Source organism: Elephas maximus, chromosome 7 (genome assembly GCF_024166365.1).
Source record: "Elephas maximus indicus isolate mEleMax1 chromosome 7, mEleMax1 primary haplotype, whole genome shotgun sequence".
Classification (NCBI taxonomy): domain Eukaryota; kingdom Metazoa; phylum Chordata; class Mammalia; order Proboscidea; family Elephantidae; genus Elephas; species Elephas maximus.
This window is the reverse complement of record NC_064825.1, coordinates 81,839,202-81,858,865: the sequence shown is the minus strand read 5'-3', so window position 1 is coordinate 81,858,865 and position 19,664 is coordinate 81,839,202. Positions and strand designations below refer to the sequence as shown.

At 37.7% G+C, this 19,664-nt stretch overlaps 1 protein-coding gene across 2 annotated transcripts in view; it reads right to left on the bottom strand.

Annotated features, from left to right (window-relative positions):
- The window catches only part of BBOX1 (gamma-butyrobetaine hydroxylase 1), a 110,580-nt gene that overhangs the window by 78,253 nt on the left and 12,663 nt on the right, over positions 1–19,664 (bottom strand). Inside the window, exon 2 of one of the 2 annotated variants that reach the window (XM_049890752.1) lies at positions 937–1,192. The gene's annotated coding sequence lies outside the window, so the exon portion shown is untranslated. Of the gene's footprint in view, positions 1–936; positions 1,364–19,664 lie in introns of those variants that run through there. The other variant, XM_049890751.1, reaches the window with a different exon arrangement.

Genomic DNA, 19,664 nt, shown 5'->3' with positions numbered 1-19,664 from the left:
CCCTTCCTTCAGCTATCAACGTTGTACTTCATCCCTGGTATGCACATATGGAGCCCCGAGGGGTGGTCCAGTGGCAGCTTTGAATGTGTGTGTATAGCCAGATGGAGTTTAGATGTGTATGCTGGAGTGTCCACATGTGTTTACATAAACTCTCTCCCAGTTTGACCTGAAGCCTGGGATGGGATGAGAAGTCGAAAGGCTGTGGGTCTCAGGCTACAGGCTGGGAACTGGGGTCTAGGAACTGGCTCTCCCTGCCCCATCAAATTCTGGTGTGGAACAACAGGAATCTGAGAGTACTAAACCTGAACTTGGCTTTCCAGGTTATTATAAAGGTACATTTTTCAAGGCTGGGGGGAGTAACATATTTTATTCAACACTGAGGTTGATTTGTAAGTAGTGGTATGCTGGTAAATGACTAAAAAAAGGCTATCTGAAGAAAAACAATAGCCTAATATATAGTGTTGGCCATTTACTCTGCTCCCACTACGGCCAAGTTGAAGCTATCAGTGCAACATCACCGAATGTGTAGTTGGGAAGATAAGTGCACAATTGGCTCTTGTGAGCCTATAAGCATTGCCTTCAGCACGCTACTGTTTATAATTTTAAATATTTAGGCATGTGGTATAGGAGCTTCCATTTGTACTCTCACATTGGACTCTGCAAATATTATGGGCCCTACTCTAGAAAAATGCCAGCATTTATAAGGCCCTTACAAAGTATCTTTGAATAAAAGACCCTACTACTTTGGGCAAGTCACCCATCTATAAATTAATGTGTACTTTACAGGGTTCTTGACTCTATGAGACAGTGCATCTAGCACAGCTCCTGGCACCTTATATATAATCAATAAGTGTTGCTGAAAGAATGAATAATAGGCATTCAATGACTTTTAAGCTCTTTTTATTATCATATTTGGGAGAAATTCAAGTTTTTTACCTTAAGCTATTCTTAAAAAAAAAATCTGCTGTTGTTTCTTTGTCAGGACAAACACCCATTTATTTTAGTGTTTTCTTGGATAAGCTTTTGCGATGGACGTCTCATTTTTATTAAGTTCTCAAGGGAACAGTGCTCACACAATGTTACTCATTTTAGAAAGTTTGGTAAAATTCCATTTGGCTGCATGTCTGTTATCTGAGCCTAGGGAAGGAGAGGTTGTTCTTTACGCTCTTTCTTTTCAGCTGTATTTTGTAACCTGGAAAAGAAGAGAGAAAAATGGCTTTGAATTAACACTTGAGATTTAGCTCATTCCATATGTTGTCCTCAGTGAGGAATGTATCAAGTTTTCAAGAAGAACACATGAGACACGGAAAATATAAATATTCTGCACAGCTGTTATGTTCTCCCTTTTGTTTGCTTAACTAATTGAACTAAAGCTTAATGATGAGTGAGAAGATGTACTTGAAGTAATTGTCACCATAAACACATTTCATTGGTTGATAATTTATAAAACTAGTATAAATATTGTTCTTTGCTTTAGTAATTCCTAATAGCAGATATTTAATTTCACATGAGGACTTTATCTTCTTCCCAAAGTATTTCAGCATTACTATCTTGTCCTCTGGAAACCCTGATGGTGTAGTGGTTAAGTGCCACAGCTGCTAACCAAAAGGTCTGCAGTTCAAATTCACTAGGTGCTCCTTGGAAACTCTATGGGGCAGTTCTACCCTGTCCTTTAGGGTCACTATGAGTCAGAATCAACTCAACAGCATTGGGTTTCTTTTTCTGTTTGTTTATCATGTCATCAATGAGCCATTTTACCCTCCTCAAGAGTTTCTCAGCAATCAGTTTTTTTTTTTTTAAATTGGCACAGTGTCATACATGCATGTCATACATACACAGTGTCATGCAACTTCTGAGTAAAAGTTGCATTGGCTGAGCTTTGTTTCTATAAGCTCAACTCTCTAGGAAAGGAACCTCTTCTAAACATACCAAAGATCTTGTTTGGGAGTCTTCTATTACACTATAAAAAACCAACTCTTTCTTCAAAAGATCTCCAAAAAGGAAAGTCCTATGATTGGATCATAAAATGTTGAGAACTAATTTGAAAGTGCTGCTAAACGAAAACACAGATTTGTCAATATAACATCAAGTTAAAGCAGAACCTGGGAGAATCGTTGGTAAACAGGTCTCTAATCCAACACGGTGATTTTACAGATGTAAATCTGTACTACTTCTAAGTTCAGGTAAAACCAGATATCGTCAGGGGATGCTCTAGAGACATTCATCTTTACATTAGTCAGAATGACGTAAGGTACGGTGCATAAGCAAAAAACTCCAAAAGTCTTGCATATCAATGGTTGTGTGTGTCCTCAAGGAGGTAGAGAACTACAATTCTATTATGTTCCAGGAAGGAGAAAAACTAGAATATTTTTGAACAGTTCCAGCATTTGCAAATCCTTATTACTTCTACCATCTTTGGTAACTTTCAATTTTAAATGATAATGACAACCCTAACTTTCAAATGTTAAATATTCATACTAACCTGAGCAGTCCTTTCTCTTCAAGAAAAAAAATCATAGACATAGATAGTAAAGACAGAATACACCAAAGGTAGTAAGACTATTAAAATTAAGATTTTTTCAAGACCACAATTATGGAAGATTAAAATTAAAGATTGCATTAAACTTAAAATTTAAAACCTTTAATTAAAATTAAAGCTTGAAGTTGTCAAGAATTTCATTTTACTTGGATCCACAATCAACACCCATGGAAACAGCAGTCGAGAAATTAAAAGATGCATTGCATTGGGGAAATCTGCTGCAAAAGACCTCTTTAAAGTGTTGAAAAGCAGAGATGTCACCTTGAAGACTAAGGTGCGCCTGACCCAAGCCATGGTATTTTCAATTGCATCATATGCATGTAAAAGCTGGACAATGAATAAGGAAGACCGAAGAAAAATGGACTCCTTTAAATTGTGGTGTTGGCGAAGAATATCGAATATACCATAGACTGCCAAAAGAAGGAACAAATCTGTCTTGGAAGAAGTACAACCAGAATGCTCCTTAGAAGCAAGGATGGTGAGAAGAGACTGTGTCTTACATACTTTGGACATGTTGTTAGGAGGGATCAGTCCCTAGAGAAGGACATCATGCTTGGTAAAGCAAAGGGTCAGCAAAAAAGAGGAAGACCCTGAACAAGATGGATTGACACAGTGGCTGCAACAATGGGCTCAAGCATAACAAGCATTGTGAGGATGGCACAGGACTGGGCAGTGTTTCATTCTGTGGTACATAGGGTCGGTATGAGTCGGAGCCGACTTGATGGCACCTAACAACATCAATGCAATTATAGAAAATGATCACGTGACTCAATAGCCAAAAAGTTTCTTCCATCCTAGAGACTATGCTGTTGCTAAGATGAATTAGTAAGACCCAAGCTGTTGTAGGATAAATGATACTAAAATAGCTAAGGAGGTGAGGAAACATTGAAAAAAGGAGCCAGAGGGGGAAAACTGACAGCATCCCTCCAGCACCAGCCAAGGATCTGGGAGTGGACATGATGTAGTAGACTCAGGAACCACTTCTCCAATAACATTCAGGACCTACAAATAGTTTCCCTTGCTCACCAAGCCAGTTTTGCATTGAAATTTGGATTCCAAGAAGATTTTTCTTAGAGAGAGAGAATGAACTGCTCAGGCTAATATGATTATTTAACACTTGAAATTTAGGATTCTCATTGGAATTTAACATATTGGTCTCTAATTTATATGCTTCAGTTTGGACATGCAAGGCATTCTCACTAACTGTCATCAACTGTGTAGATTGACCAGTTTCTGGGCCTGCACAACCAAACCTTGGTTGTGGGAAAGTCACCTGAAAATGCTGCCAGATAAGGCTTTATACTTAGTAGCCAAGTGACCTTCTGTCAAAACCTCTCATTTTCTCTCATCTCCCCAAGAACAAGTCTTGCCTTTTCCTTTGGTAAGGCTACCTTCAAAGTATGATGTGAAGGGGACCAGTTAAGTTCCCTTCTCAGTAACATCTCTTTTCTACATAAATAGGGCACAACAGTGGTAGCTAGCCCATTAATAAGGGACAGACAACATCTCCTTGTTAAGATTTACTCTCTGACACTAATGACACTTCTGCGGGGAAGGCATTTTACTCAGTATTGTATGCTTTATTTTACTTAAACCACACACAAAAAAACTTAACACTCACAAAACCCATTGTGGTATATACTATTATCATTCCTATTTTACAGATAAGGAAACTGAGGTTCAGAGAAGTTAGGTAATTTACCCATCTTTACCAAACTGCTAATTATTTTAGAATTCAAATCCAGTTCTGTTGCCAAAATTTGGGCTCGTCATCACTTTGTAACAACAAAGAGATTAAAAATGCCTGCAATATTCATTTACTCATTCATTCCATGAGCATGTTTCAAGAGCTGACTTTGAACTTCTCAAGATGCTCTTCAAGGAGCTTTTTCTGTATTGAGGAACATGGGCAATAAGTAAGCAAATAAATTAATGAGATAATTTCACACAGTGGCAAATGATGTGAAATATATTAAACAGGATAATAGGATGGAGAGGAATTTAAATAAAAAGATATTAGTTGTCCCAGTCAGGGAAAGCTTTTCTTTCTTTTTTTTTTTTAATGGAGAAAATGCTCAGGTTGAGTCCCTAAGAGATGAGAAGGAGCCAGTCTTCGAAGAGTGGGTTAAAAACATTCCAAGTAGAGAGAACAGCAGGGCTAGGGAGAGGATAAGAACATTCTTGTCTGGGAAAAGAACAGTGCAAAAATGCTTGAGGCCAGGACCAGCTTGGTGCATTGGAGAAGCAGACACATCACTGTGGATGCACATAGTGGGTAAAGAGAAGAACGGGAGGAGATGAGATTGGAGAGAGGCAGATCAAATAAATTACGTTCTAGCAGAACATGGAAAGAAGGGGGTAACAACTGGTTTTGAATGGGAATATAAAGGTACAAAAGGGAAAAACTGAGGAGTCTCCAAGGACAGTAGTTTTCTTCTCTATGCTTCTTTCCAGGGGCCAGCCTACTCCTAAAAACTTTTCTTAATTTTATCTGCCCTTAATTTTATCCCTCTAGATGGTGTTTTTTTTTTTTTTTTTTTAGATGGTGGCTTTTACACAAGACCCAGGTAAAAAAAAAAAAAAAAGTTTCTTTTTTTTATTTAAAAAAAAGTGCAAACCATTGCATTCCTTCAAGCACCTGTTGAACATAAGGCATGAAATTTTCTATAACATTTTACCACAGTTATGTCAAACATTCTTTATTGCAAACAGCTGGGACTCTGCTATCTCCTCTCCCTCCAGAATTTAGTGTTCAGAAATTCTACATCTGAAAGATGTGTAACAAATTCATCTTGCTGATCTTAACTCAACTTGAAATGGGATGGAATGAATGTTACCTGGGGATTTGAGAACAATAAACTGATGCCTTCCTATGATTATTAGATGGTCCCCAAATCAACACTGTAACATTGGTCTGAATCCTACAGCTTCACATTGAAATGAACTGGCTTCTTCTGAATCCCAACACAAGCTTCAAGTGACCCAGAAGATGGAACATATCTCTCATTCTTTAGGAAAATACTAAGGGACCCAAGGGAACTTTGGTTCGTTTTTCTTGTGAGTGTATATCCTGTAGCAACTTTTCTGCAAGCTAAAACTCAAGGTACTTCAACAAAGTAACAGATAATTTCTGTTTTCTGATTACTTTTTTTTTTTTTTTTTTAACAAAGGCAGTGCTAACCAAGCAGTTTGAATAACTCAACAAAAAACTTAAATACATGGCTGGGCAAATGGATTTAGGGTTTGATAATACGCTGTGAAAGATGAATTTAGAATTTGACTGAAGACATTATACTATGATAAAATTTGTTCAAGAGACTGTTTACTGCTTGCAATTCTGTGGGTAAACTTGAATTTAGGAGACTATGTTAATGTCTTTGGCTCACTTGAAACTTGATCTTAAAACTCACATTCCTTACTTATCCAGATACATTTACGATAGTTTTCATTCGTTCTTCGCTTTATAGGGTTCTATAACATTCTTTACTTTTCTTTCCTTGTCATTTTTCTAATTAGTTTCCAAGACTGTGATTGCATTGTTGGCATAGAGAGGGTAACTCTTTATTCAGTGCGTGATTTGAACGGTGGAAGAAGAGAATTAACACACCCTTTTTGGGAAACAGCGATTTATGGGTTCACTCTTTGTCTAGCCAAATTTCAACTCCGCAAAACACTCTCTACTATTTCCTACTTCAGAAAATATGTCATGTTGAGTATTGATGACCTCTAAAAAATGCTGCAGCCAGACATATGCCCTTAATTTGCAAATGTGGGAGTGAATTTTAATTTTGAGATGCTTTTAGATGGATAAACTCGAAAATATATTAAAAAAAAAAATCTCAGTGGAAAAGCTGTTTTCCTCTCCTATAAATTACTTCAAAGGGTTTAGGACGGCCCACTAATGGCTTAAAAAAATTGATGAACACAGAGCTCTGAGACCAGAACCCTCCTGAATTACAAATGGAAATCCGAAACTCATTTGTTTTATGTAGTACGTTAACCTTCCTTGCTTGTCTGGATGAGCTCAGTCACAGATATACGTAACCTGAGGTGCAGTTTTTATTTTGTTTTTTCAAAATTCCCTCCCTCTTCCATTAGTAAGAGGATGATTGTTATTGACCGACTTATGAATAAATATTTAAAATATTTTATTTATAACTTACCATATTTGACTTTACTAGTAACATTAGTGATAAATGCCAGGCACATCAGAATTATGTCCTGTCACCTTAGTATACTAAAAATTAAACCAAACCCACTGCTGTTGAGTCAATTCTGACTCATAGCGACCCCATAAGGTTTCCAAGGTTGTAAATCTTTATGAAAGCAGACTGCCATATCTTTCTCCTTTGGAACAGCTGGTGGATTTGAGCCGCTGAACTTTCGGTTAGCAGCTGAGCACTTAACCACTGCACCACCAGTGCTCTTAATTTATTATTTTTCAGGGAGGTTGGCTCTCTAACATTCTCTTCATTTAGACTGGAGGTTGTGGAGGGGGAGAGAGCAAGATGACTCAGAGAGCTGGAGATAGTTGGTGTTAGAGAACCAGTTCACTTGTTTCTCAAAAGCACTGGAGGAATTCTAGGCCACCTTTGTCTTCTGCTCTTTTTAGAAAGTGAGATACTTATTTCTTTGTCATCAGCATTGGGTTCTAAGCGTCAATCTTTCAGACACAGTGTAAATAGCCCATTTCTGACCCTGAGCTACTTATCGTAATCGGGTAGAATAATGACTTCTGGCTGCTTATCATAATGGGGAAGAATAAGGGTTTTGAAGTCCGAAAGATCTGGGTTCTAATTCTGATTCTGCTACTTTTTAGCTGTGAGATTTTAGGCAGTCAAACTCTTTGGCTCATTCAGTATCTTCAATTGAAAATTAGGAATCTTCAGAGCATCATTGTGGTTAAATGATATATATAAAGCTCTTAGGTGTTTAGTGAATTGTTACTGTTGTTACTTAGGAAAGCAGATAACTGATTAAGACAGTATGATATAGACATGACTGACTAGCAAATATTTCCCACAAAGTCCTAATAACTTACTCACACTCTATGCTAAAACTCTTACTTTCATCTGAATAACCCCTCTGTTAAAAGTCCTGGTTTTGAAGAACCTGGAAGTAATATGGATTATTTTTAAATGTGATTAGATCAGAATGATTATCTGGTCAAAATCAAAAGTAAGTAAAAGAAAATTTTTATGTTTTCTGAAACAAGGTTCAGGAAATCTTGGATAATCACCAACATACACTGACTTTCAATGTGATGATTATTTCCATATTTCATTATTTCCCTGTATTCACTGCAATAAACACATGCTAAAAAAAAAAAAAACAAAAAAACTTTTTTTTTATATCAGTACTCCCCCTCTATACTTACCAATAGAAGGGTGGCCAGCTCTTCGCATAATGCAGTTGGTTAGGAGGCATTCATGGACTCAGACATGGTGAGAAAGTACCTCATATGACTTTACTTGGGATACGTTTTTTATACTCTAACAAAATCAGGACTTTAGTCCGGCAAACACATGTGACCCAGTGTCTTGGTTATCTAGGACTGCTGTAACAGGAATACCACAAGTTGATGGCTTTAACAAACAGAGATTTATTTTTTCACAGTTTAGGAGGCTAGAAGTTTGAATTAAGGAGGAAGGTCCTTGCCTTTTCTGAGCTTCTGCTCCTGAGCAATCTTCATGTGTCTGGCATCTCTCTTCACCCATCTCTGCTACTTGCTTACTTACTTAATCTTATATCTCAAAACAGGTTGACTTTAAATATACACCCTACACTAATCCTGTCTCATTATCAGCATAACAAAAATGACCCATTCCCAAAGGTGATTATAACCACAGTCATTTTCATTAGGATTTACAACAGAAATTTTTGGAGGACTGTCATGGATTAAATTGCATCCCCCCAAAATGTCTGTCAACTTGGCTAGGTCATAATTCCCAGTATTGTATGACTGTCTACCATTTTGTTATCTGATGTGATTTCTGTGTATAACATCTCTGTGATGTTAATGAGATGGGTCATTGGCAGTTATATTGATAAGATCTACAAGATTAGATACTGTCTTAAGCCGATCTCTTTTGAGATATAAAAGAAAGAAGTGAGCAGAGAGACAGGGGGATCACATATCACCAAGAAAGCAGTGCCGGGAGCAGAACGAGTCCTTTGGACCTGAGGTTCCTGCAGGGAGAAGCTCCTGGGCCAAGGGAAGATTGATGACAAGGACCTTCCTCCAGAACCGACAGAGAGAGAAAGCCGTCCCCTGTAGCTGGTGCTTTAAATTTGAACTCATAGCCTACTAGACTGTGAGAGAATAGATTTCTGTTAAAGCCATCCACTTGCGGTATTTCTGTTATAGCAGCCCTGGATGACTAAGACAACGACACAATTCAATTGGTAACACCCAGCATCACATAACTTGTTGCTCATAGCCTGACATTATTATGTGATATTCAGAGTTTTTATCATTTTTTTATCTTTGATATTTTCTTTACAAAAAGCAACTTGTTACATAGGAAAGAGAATATAATTAGGTCTGTGGTGAAAATAAGCTGTCCAACCAAATCTACTCTTCACACATTTTCTAGCCTCCCTTGCAGTTAAGTGTGGTCATGTGACTAAGTTCTCTTCAAAGAAACGTGAGTAGAATAATGAGCATCATTCCAAGGTTGGCCTATACAACTGCCCCCAGTGTGCTCTTCCAAGCTCTTTCCTACAGGACTGTGGAGCCACAAGATAGAAGGACTTTGGGCCTCTGGGCGACCGACCACATGCAGGAGAACCACCCCACGGACTTGTATACTATTCTGCGGACCCTTACACGAGCGAGAAGCAAAGTGTTGTGGTAAGCCACTGCAAGTTCGAGGTCTGTTTGTTCCTGTGGTTTAGCTTAATCAAACTAATGCATAATCAGACAGAACTTAAGTCCAATTCTGGCACTTAATTCTTTTTAGATATTTAAAAAAACAGTTGCCATCAAGTCTATTCCGACTCACGGCAACCCCATGTGTGTCAGAATAGAACTGTGCTCCCAGGGTTTTCAATGGCTGATTTTTCAAAAGGAGATCACCAGGCATTCTTCTGAGGCACCTCTGGTTGAACTGAAACTGCTAACCTTTCAGTTAGCAGCTGAGTGTGTTAACTGTTTCCACCACCCTGGGCCTCGTATTAGGTATTTAGCATGGGGTTATTCACTTAACATCTCTAAGCCTGTTATCTCATGTGAAATATGGACATGATAATGGTTGCATCACAATTACTATGAAGATTTCAGATAATGTATATAAACCCCTAAGCTAAAGTTATAAATGAATTTTCCCTTTTGTTTTGGACTTGGGAACACATTATTGGATTAATCATAGCCCAGGTCGTGGTGTACTGTCATCACTGACTCATGAGTGGTCTTACTTGTTTTATGATTGTCTATTGATTCACATTATTTATTTATTTTCAATAATACAACAAACATATGAGGATCCACCATCCAATAAAGGAACTAGAATATTTCTTGAAAATTCCCTTTACCCACCGTATTCTAGGGTATCCCGTAGATTCTGACTCATAGCGACCCTATAGGACAGACTAGAACTGCCCTATAGGGTTTCTGGGGAGAGGCTGGTGGATTTGAACTGCTAACCTTTTAGTTAGCAGCCAAACTCTTAACCAGTGCACCACCAGAGCTCCTATTCTAGGGTAGGCCACAGTCATCTATCACAGCCAGATGTCAGACTGTAGGAGAGGACCCTGATTTTAGGGTTGTGGAGATTTTAATTTGCACAATTAAGAATATTCCTACTTGTCTACTGATGTGATCAGAGCTCAGGATAAAATAACAAAATGACATATCAGAACACTTATTCCACCCTTGTTCTGCTAGCTCAGTCTTCTTAGTGAGAGGTAGCACCAGCCTCTCCCCTGCAGTAAAGGGCTGGGTTCCAAATCAAGCAGTTAAAGCTACATGATGATGTGAGCAAGTGGCAGGAATTCCCACATGAAATGACTGTTCATGTTTGAGGAAGCACCAGCTCCTTCTAGGATATAATCAGAGGCCTGGGGTCTAAGTCTTGAGGTCAGTAGAACTGACAGCCTTAAGCATTTGACCCGAGATGGTTTCCAGGGAACTTTGTAGAAGGTTAGCTCTTTTTCTGGAAAATCATCTGCAGGTCTCGGAAAATTGATCTTTGCTTCTCAATTCAGCTCATCTACATTCTCTCCAACACTTGGTTATTGTCAAGCACTATTATTATTATCCTAAGGAGCCCTGGTAGTGCAGTGATTAGGTGCTTGGCTGCTAACCAAAAGGTCAGCACTTCGAACTCATCAGCCCCTCCACAGAAGAAAAATGTGGCAATTTGCTTTCATAAAGATTATAGCTTGGAAACCCTATGAAGCAGTTCTACTCTGTCCTATGGGGTCGCTATGAGTCGAAATCAACTAGATGGCACTGGGTTTGGTTTTGGATTATTATAATCTTATATCTTAATTTATATTTTTCTGATAACTGATGAGGCTGACTATTCCCTCGTATGTGTATTGGTCATATTGGTCATATTTGTTTCCTTTATCGTCAAGTGCTTGTTTTGACCCTTTTTTCCCTTGTGTTATGTCTTTTTTTAAAATAATTTCCAAGAATTCTTTGTGTATTATTGTTATTAACATTTTATTAGCTATGCATGTCTAATATACTTTCTTCCAGTTTGTAACATGTATTTTCACTTTCTTTAGGGTGTCTTTTGATTAGCAGGTGACTTTAATTTTATCAACTGCTCTTACTTACACTTGGCACTTTCAGTGTCTTAAGAAATTCTTCGCTACCTTGAGGTAAGAAAGAAATTCACCTATATTTTCTACTAAAAGGTTTACTTTTGAAATTTTGGTCTTTAATCCATCTGGAATTGATTTTTGTGGGGCCGACAGGGGTCCAATTTCGTTTCTTCCCATATGTATAGTCAGCTTTTCTGGCTCCATTTATTGAATAGTCCCCCTTTTCCTCACCAAACTACCTGCTATATTTTCATATACCCAAATTTCATATACACAGTTGTATGTTTCTGGTTTCTATACTCTATTCCACTGATCATTTTTTCTATCATTGCTCAAGTAATTAAGCTTTTTACATAAAAACATTTGTATTTCAAAATTAATTTAATTCAATTTAACAATCATTATTGGATGAAAATTACTATAATATTCTATATTATAACTCATAGCACCTGCAATCTGGTCATAGAGGTTGATGTTCAGGTAACAATAGAATGCCTCTGATAGGGTCTCCAGCACCTTTGACCACCTGGTAGAGAGAATGTGTACGTTGCGTTGTGGAATTACATTGTATTAGTACCACTCTGAATGCTAGCAATTCTTTCAGCTGCCTTACATTGGCCATTGTCAAAATATCATTCCATACAGTACTGTTATGGATTGAATTGCACTGAGAATGTCCTTAAGAGAGAGAGAAAAAGCCTTCCTCTGGAGCTGGCACACTGAATTCGGACTTCTAGCCTTCAAGGTCGTGAGAGAATAAATTTCTCTTTGTTAAAACCATACACTTGTAGTATTTCTGTTATAACAGCACTAGATGGCCAAGACAAGTACCACAACTGAAGCTTGGTATAAGGACCCTGAGTCATCTGGAGAAACTCTTCGGTAGTACACTTTGCTTGAGAATGTATGAGCATTTCAATTAAAAGGGCTAAAGTAAGAGAAAAAATGTCACTGGAATAAGCTTCAGTTATCTGGGAAGAAGTAATGTGGATTGGCTTCTTCCCTGCTGGTGGTTCTCAGGAGACAACGCAGGTTTCTGAACTCCAGGTGTTCAGGAGAGTGTTCCAACATTCCCACCTCTCAGCACTAGGCTTCTATTAAGCAATTTATGGATGGCAGTAGGGTTGGTCTTAAATATGTTCAAGATGAAGAAAACATAGGGAATTTCTATTCATTTTGTTACGCAATCTGTACTTCTCTAAGTGGACAAAGTGTGCAGATAACATTCATGGAAGTATTGGATATAATCTTTAACTCTGAGTCCACATGCAGTCAACTTTCAGTCCCCCAAGCCCCACCTTTCCTAGAAGGGAAAAAGCTGGCTCATGCTTGCTCTTTGCCAGCCATTTAAGTTCTCTTCACGTCGTTTTCCTTTATAATCTCTCTTTCAACCTTCTTAACCGTCAGGCTCCTGGCATGAAAACTGCTGCTGTGACTACTCTTCTGTTTCCTCATGGCTTTGTAATTTTGGGGATTTGAATTTGACATTTCATGGATTAAAATCACACAGCAAAATCACATCATTTCTTTTGTTAAAGTCTTCCTGTTATTATCTGCTGCGGGGAAGGTTATCACCCCTTAATGCTATATATATATATATATATATATATATATATATATATATAGTTGTTAGTTAGTTAGTTAGCTAAGCCTCTGAACAGGATGGATTATATTTTGGTTCTCCTACTGTTCTTAATGTCAAAACTATTATATTTGATTTGCTTAAGCTCCTCTCTGCAATCATAGTAAATGACTGAAGACAAAGCTCCTTTATCGTGAGTGCTCTTTTCTCTCAGTGGAGGTTTTGCAGAGGAGACTCAAGGGCAAAATTGAAGAAAATATAGATTTCAGTGTTCAAGAAAGAAGGGTAAGGACCCACTGGATCAAGAGTAAAAAAGTTGTTGAGATGGTATCACCTGTTTGGAATACGTGTACCCAGTAGAATTGTGGGGTGGTATTTTTAACTAGTTCTGTGCCCTCATTGGTGGAATCTATATCTTCTGTAGCTAGCAATGACTAATGGTTTCCAGTCATGTTTCTCTCCAGGGGTTGGTTCAAGGAACAAGTGAAAATACCGTATCGTCTTGTTTTGGTAAAACTTTGAGCCGCAAAAATACTGGCCATTAGTATCAGAATCTTTTCTTATCTATTTTTAAAATGTATCTTATTAAATAGATTGCTTAAGAGGGAGAGTTTCCCAAGAATGCAACTGCAAATTCTCATTTTTATTTAACAGACTTTTGCACAGCTGCCAAGTAGGATTGATCTAATGCTGGATAAAGTAGTTATTACAGAAATTCAGCAACATACTGAGGAAACATTTTCCCCCCCCAGCTTCAGAAGGAAAAAAATAAAAAACAAAAACAAAACTCAACCCACAATATCATCTGTAATTCCTATTCAGTATGCACTTCTCCACTGACTCTGCAGACCAACGCCAGTGTTGATTCAGACTCTGTGGCTACACCAGAGGTCTTAACTAACACCACAGTCCCTTTCAACCACTTCACGATGACACACCACCTACAAGTATAGGCATTTGCTTGGAACAACATTTTGTGTGTAGATAGTTGCCAGAACTCCTAGTAACATAGTGTTACACATAATTTATTTAGGACGTGTTTAAATAAAGAATTGCTAAAATCTTACCTGTCAAGATTCCAGAACCTAATCTTGTGAGTGTAATTTCTGAATGGTAGTGAAATATTCTAGTTTCATAGTTGCTATGGGTCTGCAAAAGTCCTGTTTAATTCATTTAAACTAAATCTAATTCAACTACAGTTGTCTAATATCTATCACGCAATAGTTCAATTATGCAGACTTTATTGAGCACTTATTATGCACAAGGCACTCTGCTGGGAAAGGTGATGAAAAGTCATTTTTGCTGATTTCAATCCACAGGGGGAGACAAAAATATCTTGGTTTGGTTGCTTTAAGCAAATAGATTTAATGGGAGGATTTCAGGGAATTACAGAATCAAAAGGTAGTGGAGACCAGGCTTAGGAATAATAGGAAACAAATAAGTGCCAGAGGCCCAATACGCAGGAAGCCAGAGCCATTCAGCAAATATCTCCAGAGGAACTGCAGTATGTATGCTAATGATACTGCCACCACCGTCATTTCCTTCTGTTCCCTATGATGAACACGACCTTCACAAAATTCCGGAAAAATATTATTAGCAAGATTTGGTCACACTCTTGCCTTGGCTAAACCAGACTCTGGTATCCTAGGATTCCACAGCTGGAGGTGGACATTTGCAAACCAGGAATCGTCCTTCTGCCAAGTTCAAATACTATGAAGAAAGATAGGAAATTGGGATGCTACTGGAAGGGGAATAATGCTGGGCACTGCCTATTACAGGCCAGGTGAACATTGCCATGTTGCAGAGAGATGAAGGAGAACGAGGGTTAAGAAGGGGCTTTTGAATTCGGAGCTGAATTAAAAGGTCTTTATGGCAACAGTGAAGTGTTGTCTAAGAGTATGGGAATAAGGAAAATAAGATGGCCACATGAGAGTTAAACTATAAAATGAACACTTCAGGTATTATTGATCTGAGATAGACAAAATTGCATAAAAGAGACAGAATGTTGTCCAAGCCAGTAAGACAAAACTGAAGCCTGATTGAAGGTATTTTCTTATCAAAGAAAAAAAAAAAAAAAAAAACTGATATTCAAAAGGGATATTGGCCAGCAAAAGAGAAATAGAAAAACAAACAAACAAAAGACACAATCCAGAGACGAGAGCGCTCTGATTAGATGGTATAAACACTCATTTCTTTCAAGCAGATGCATCCTTATGGTGGAAGCAGACACCCTGGTGTCGTTAAACATTCCAACCATCAGAGTTAACTTAAAGAGACCTAGTTCTTTGGTTACCAAGATACTTTTTGATAAATTGTCCTCACATAACTCTTCTACAGAGTAAGAATATGGGACAAGAAGAGACAGTCCAGTAATTCTATTTCTTTCTTTCTTTCTTTTTTAAACACAAGTCAGCGCAAATTGTCATCTCGAACATAACCAAATGCAGTTCTCAGGCCGAGTTTTTGGAGCTGCCAGACTGTGGGCAAGGCCTGCATTTTATCGAGTTTACTAAAGTAAATGCCAAGCGGAGAAGCCTCTTGGCAACCAACTAGCTGATTTCCCCTGGCAACAAAATTACTTTGTCACTTGCCTAGTTTCAAATGTCTCCACTAGGTTAGATAACGTTTGAGAAGAGTCTCAGCGAAGAGATGGTGTGATGAAGCTAAATTGTAGGGGGTTAAAACGTGCAACTGTGTTAATAATAATACTTCTTCATACTTGTGTTGGAATCCTGGTGGTGCAGTGGTTAAGAGCTATGGCAAGCTACAGCTGCTAATCCAAAGGTCGGCAGTTTGAAACCACCAGCTGCTCCTTAGAAACCCTATGGGGCAGTTCTACTCTGTCCTGTAGGGTCACTATGAGTCAAAATCAGCCCGACAGCAATGGGTTTTTGGTTTTTTTATACTTGTATTGTGCCTTATAGTTTTTGGAAACACTTACACTTGTATTATCTCATTTTACAAATTTGTGAAGAAAGCAGGGATTTCAGAACCCACTTGACAAATGGGGATGCTGACATTTGCAGAGATTATGTGATTTACAGGTGAGAACTGGCAGAGATAGAAGTCTTTCTCCCACCATTCAGTGTTTTCCCATTGCTCTACACTTTCGATAATTTCTTAAGTATTGTCTGATCACTGTTGGCGTGCAAATGGTAAATGAGACACTGTTCTTGTCCTCAAAGAGCAGGCACTGCTACAAAGTTGCATATTTATGTAACTTATTTTGTAGAGTCAATTTGACTCTATAGGACAGAGTAGAACTGTCCCACAGAGTTATTTAAGCTCTAAGATGAATCAGTTCGGTCCTGCATTAATAAGACCTAAGCACTAGAATGATAGTGGTGAACAGATAGATATGGTCTTTGCTTTCTTAGCTCTTTCAAATCTGGAAGGTACAGAGTGTCCACTTCCTGTTTGATTCAAGGCAATGGGCCAGAACTCCAAATTACCGCATGTCAGCTGTGTAAAGCACAGTCTGGGGGACTTTCTATGCATTATTTCACAAAATCTTCTCAACTATTTTGTGAGAATATTTTGCTAACTCAAAATCCTTTGAGAGAACTCTGCTCACATACAATTTACTTGCTAAGTGTCACTTTCTCTGGGTAAACTATAAATTCTGTGAAGGCAGGAGTTGTACGTTTTGCCCACTGCTGTCTTCACAGAACCTAGCATGGAAGATGCTCCCTAAATACTTCTTGACTTGAATGGAAGGAACCTGTTCTTTAAAGACAAGTGTCTAGATAATGTTTCCAATGTTTGGGGATAGCAAGTGGTGAGTCAAGAATTTAAACACAGGTCCAAAGGAATCCAGAGCCTGTGATTACTTTTGCTTTCTGAATCTTACTGATTCTGTGTATACTGATAGTACTTTTCTGTTCAAGTACATCTCAGAGTTTTATAACCATGAATGTCCATTCTTTTCATGCCAAAATTCTATTTTTCTATTAAAACAGTCAAACTAAGCTTTAAGCAAAGATCAAAACAATGATTTAGAGAAAAATTAAAAAAACAGAAACTCAAGATCATATACGTATATATATAAAAAAAAAAAAAAAAATATATATAGAATTTATAAAATGCATAAAATATAAAGAAAATAAAATGTGCTTAATTCTACTACCTAGAGACTATACATCATTTTTATCTCATTTTCTTATCATATTTGGCTTCAAAGAAAGAACCTCCTCTGGTTGCTCACTAACTCATTCAAAGATCCAGAAAAATGTGTCTACAGCACTCTGGCTTTTGAGTTACTCAGCTTCAAATAGTTTCTGCTTTCCTATTTCCTAGCATGGAAACATTTGCCAGGAAGAATGAGAAAAAAATATCTTTTCATTTTTCTCTCTCACCAACTCCCTTCTTTAAGAACTCTTTCTCCATGTAAAAAAAAAAGAAAAAAAATCCCAAATGGACTCGGCATATGAAACACAATATATTCCTTTAAATCTTTCCCTCATGTTTAGAAAGAGGTATTTCCTCAAATTGAGAAAAAAAAGTTTTTCTTTAATGCAGACTTCTAGTAGAGTAATGGAACTGTTCCAACAGTTCAGTATTTTTTTCCTTGAGCAGTCTTTGTAAAATTAATTTTACTACAAGTCAGAGGTTTCCTTATCTCTTTAATAATTAATAGCTAAATCCTCATCAGGTTGCTTAAAAATATTTTCAAAAAAATTTTGTTCTCTGCCACCACAGAAAGTTTAAGATGATGATGTCACTTAGGAAAAATGATCAATTTGACAGTGACTAGAAAGAAAGAAATAGTTTCCTCCAACCCGCCCCTGGACATAACATGTGAAGATTTTGTCAAAATAAACCTTCCTTTCCCTGACTTCCCTTACCGGGAATAATCTCTTTATTGAAAACTGTTATAGTAACATCTACTTCTCTGTTACCATATCTATCATAGTTGTAAATATCCATCTATTCACTTAAACTACAAATAATTATTAAGCATCTTCTTTGTGTCTGGCATTGTTCTAGGCACAGAGTTTACATCAGGTAAGAGAATAGGCAAAGCTTTTGTGCTCACTCGGTTTTTCTTCTACTGGAGGAGACAGACAAGAGACAAAAAACCCAAATCCACTGTCATTGAGTCAATTCCAACTCATAGTGAACCTATAAACAAGAGACAAGTGAATACTTTCAGCTAGTGATAAGAGCTATAAAGAAAATAAAGCAGGGTAACGTGATGGAAAGGGAATGTGGTGGAAGTCTAGGTATAATGTATTTTAGTTATCTATTGTTGCATAACAAATGACCCGCACAGTTAGTGGCTTAAAACAATGATGACAAAATTTCTCGTAAGTCTGTGGACTGAGTTCAGCTGGACGGTTCTCCTGCTCCGTGTTGTGAAAGCTGAGGTTACTCGTGTGGCTGAATTTAGCTGGAGCTTGGCTGGTCATGGAACATATGGGATGCCCTTTAGCCTTCCTGGGTCTTTCTCCACATGAACTATTTTATTCAGTAGTATAACCCAAAGTTCATTCAAGAAGCGGGCTTCCAAGGAGCAAATATGGAAGCTGCCAGGTCTTTTAAAGCTTGAGCCCAGAAGTGGCACAAATTCACTTTTATTTAATATCTACTTCTACTTAATAATCAAAGCAAGAAACAGGTCATCCAGATTCAAAGAAAGGGAAGCAGATTAAGCAGCAAAGAATTTGTGGCCATCTTTAATCCATCATAAGGTAGATAATTATTTGATTACTTGATGTCTTTTTTACTAGACTTTAAACTTTATGAATGCAGAGATAACATCTATTGTTGCTTACTATTGTATCATGAGTATCCAGCATTGGTCCTTAAAATTAATGACAATATCAATAACTGTCAGAAAATGATGAGGAAAACAAATACTTAGCTCACATGTCACCTCCTCCCCATCTTGTGATCATGACTGGCATTACTATTGGATTATAGAACTCCCTCTCATTGAATCCTGGTAAGACTTCAATATTTTGCTTGCCACAGTGATCTAGTTAGTCTTTATCAGTCAAAGTTATCATGCATAATAGCAATATTGACTAGAGCCCCAGGGAAGTATTCAGGAAGGTAGAGTGAGCTGGGCTTGGGAAGATGTGTAGGATTTGGAGAGGCAAAAAAGGAGATCAGTTTATATTACTCTTCTTCAAGGTGAATTACAACAAAGTGTTCCCTCTGGGCAGTTAAATTAAACAAGCAAACAAAAAATGCTCCTCTTCTGGGTGGATGCATCCCCTTTGGGTACATGCTTTGGTTAGCAGACAGCAAAAAGGAACCCCTTTCTTTAGGCAGATTTAGCTCTATACTGGGGAATGTGGCTTGGCCTAATAATTTTATAACTTGCTCAAACTTCCGAGGCATATAAAGCAATGATGAGAAGGTATTTGAACATGAACCGTGCAGGACAACATAAATAAATGTTATGCTTGCATTCTTCATTTTCAAACCCAGTGCTCCTGTTTCTTATAAGCAATGGTCTTTCAGGTTGAAGATTCATACCTACAATTCTTTATTTTAGAATCATTTGGTTTTACTCTGTGATCAGTTGGGTTTACAATGATGACTAACAACTATCCAAAACAACTACGTATGTCAAAACCACCAAGTGAAAAATGAAAGAGCCAATCAACTGGATGTTTTGTCTACAGCATGCCAAACTATCAGTTAGACTGAATCAATTCCCTTCACTCCTTTGATTGTCATGCCCAAGTGTACAGAAAGCCTTAACCAATGAAAAAACCAGAAATCCAGTATTTTTGTTTGTTGAAGCCAAGAAGAGAAAATTAA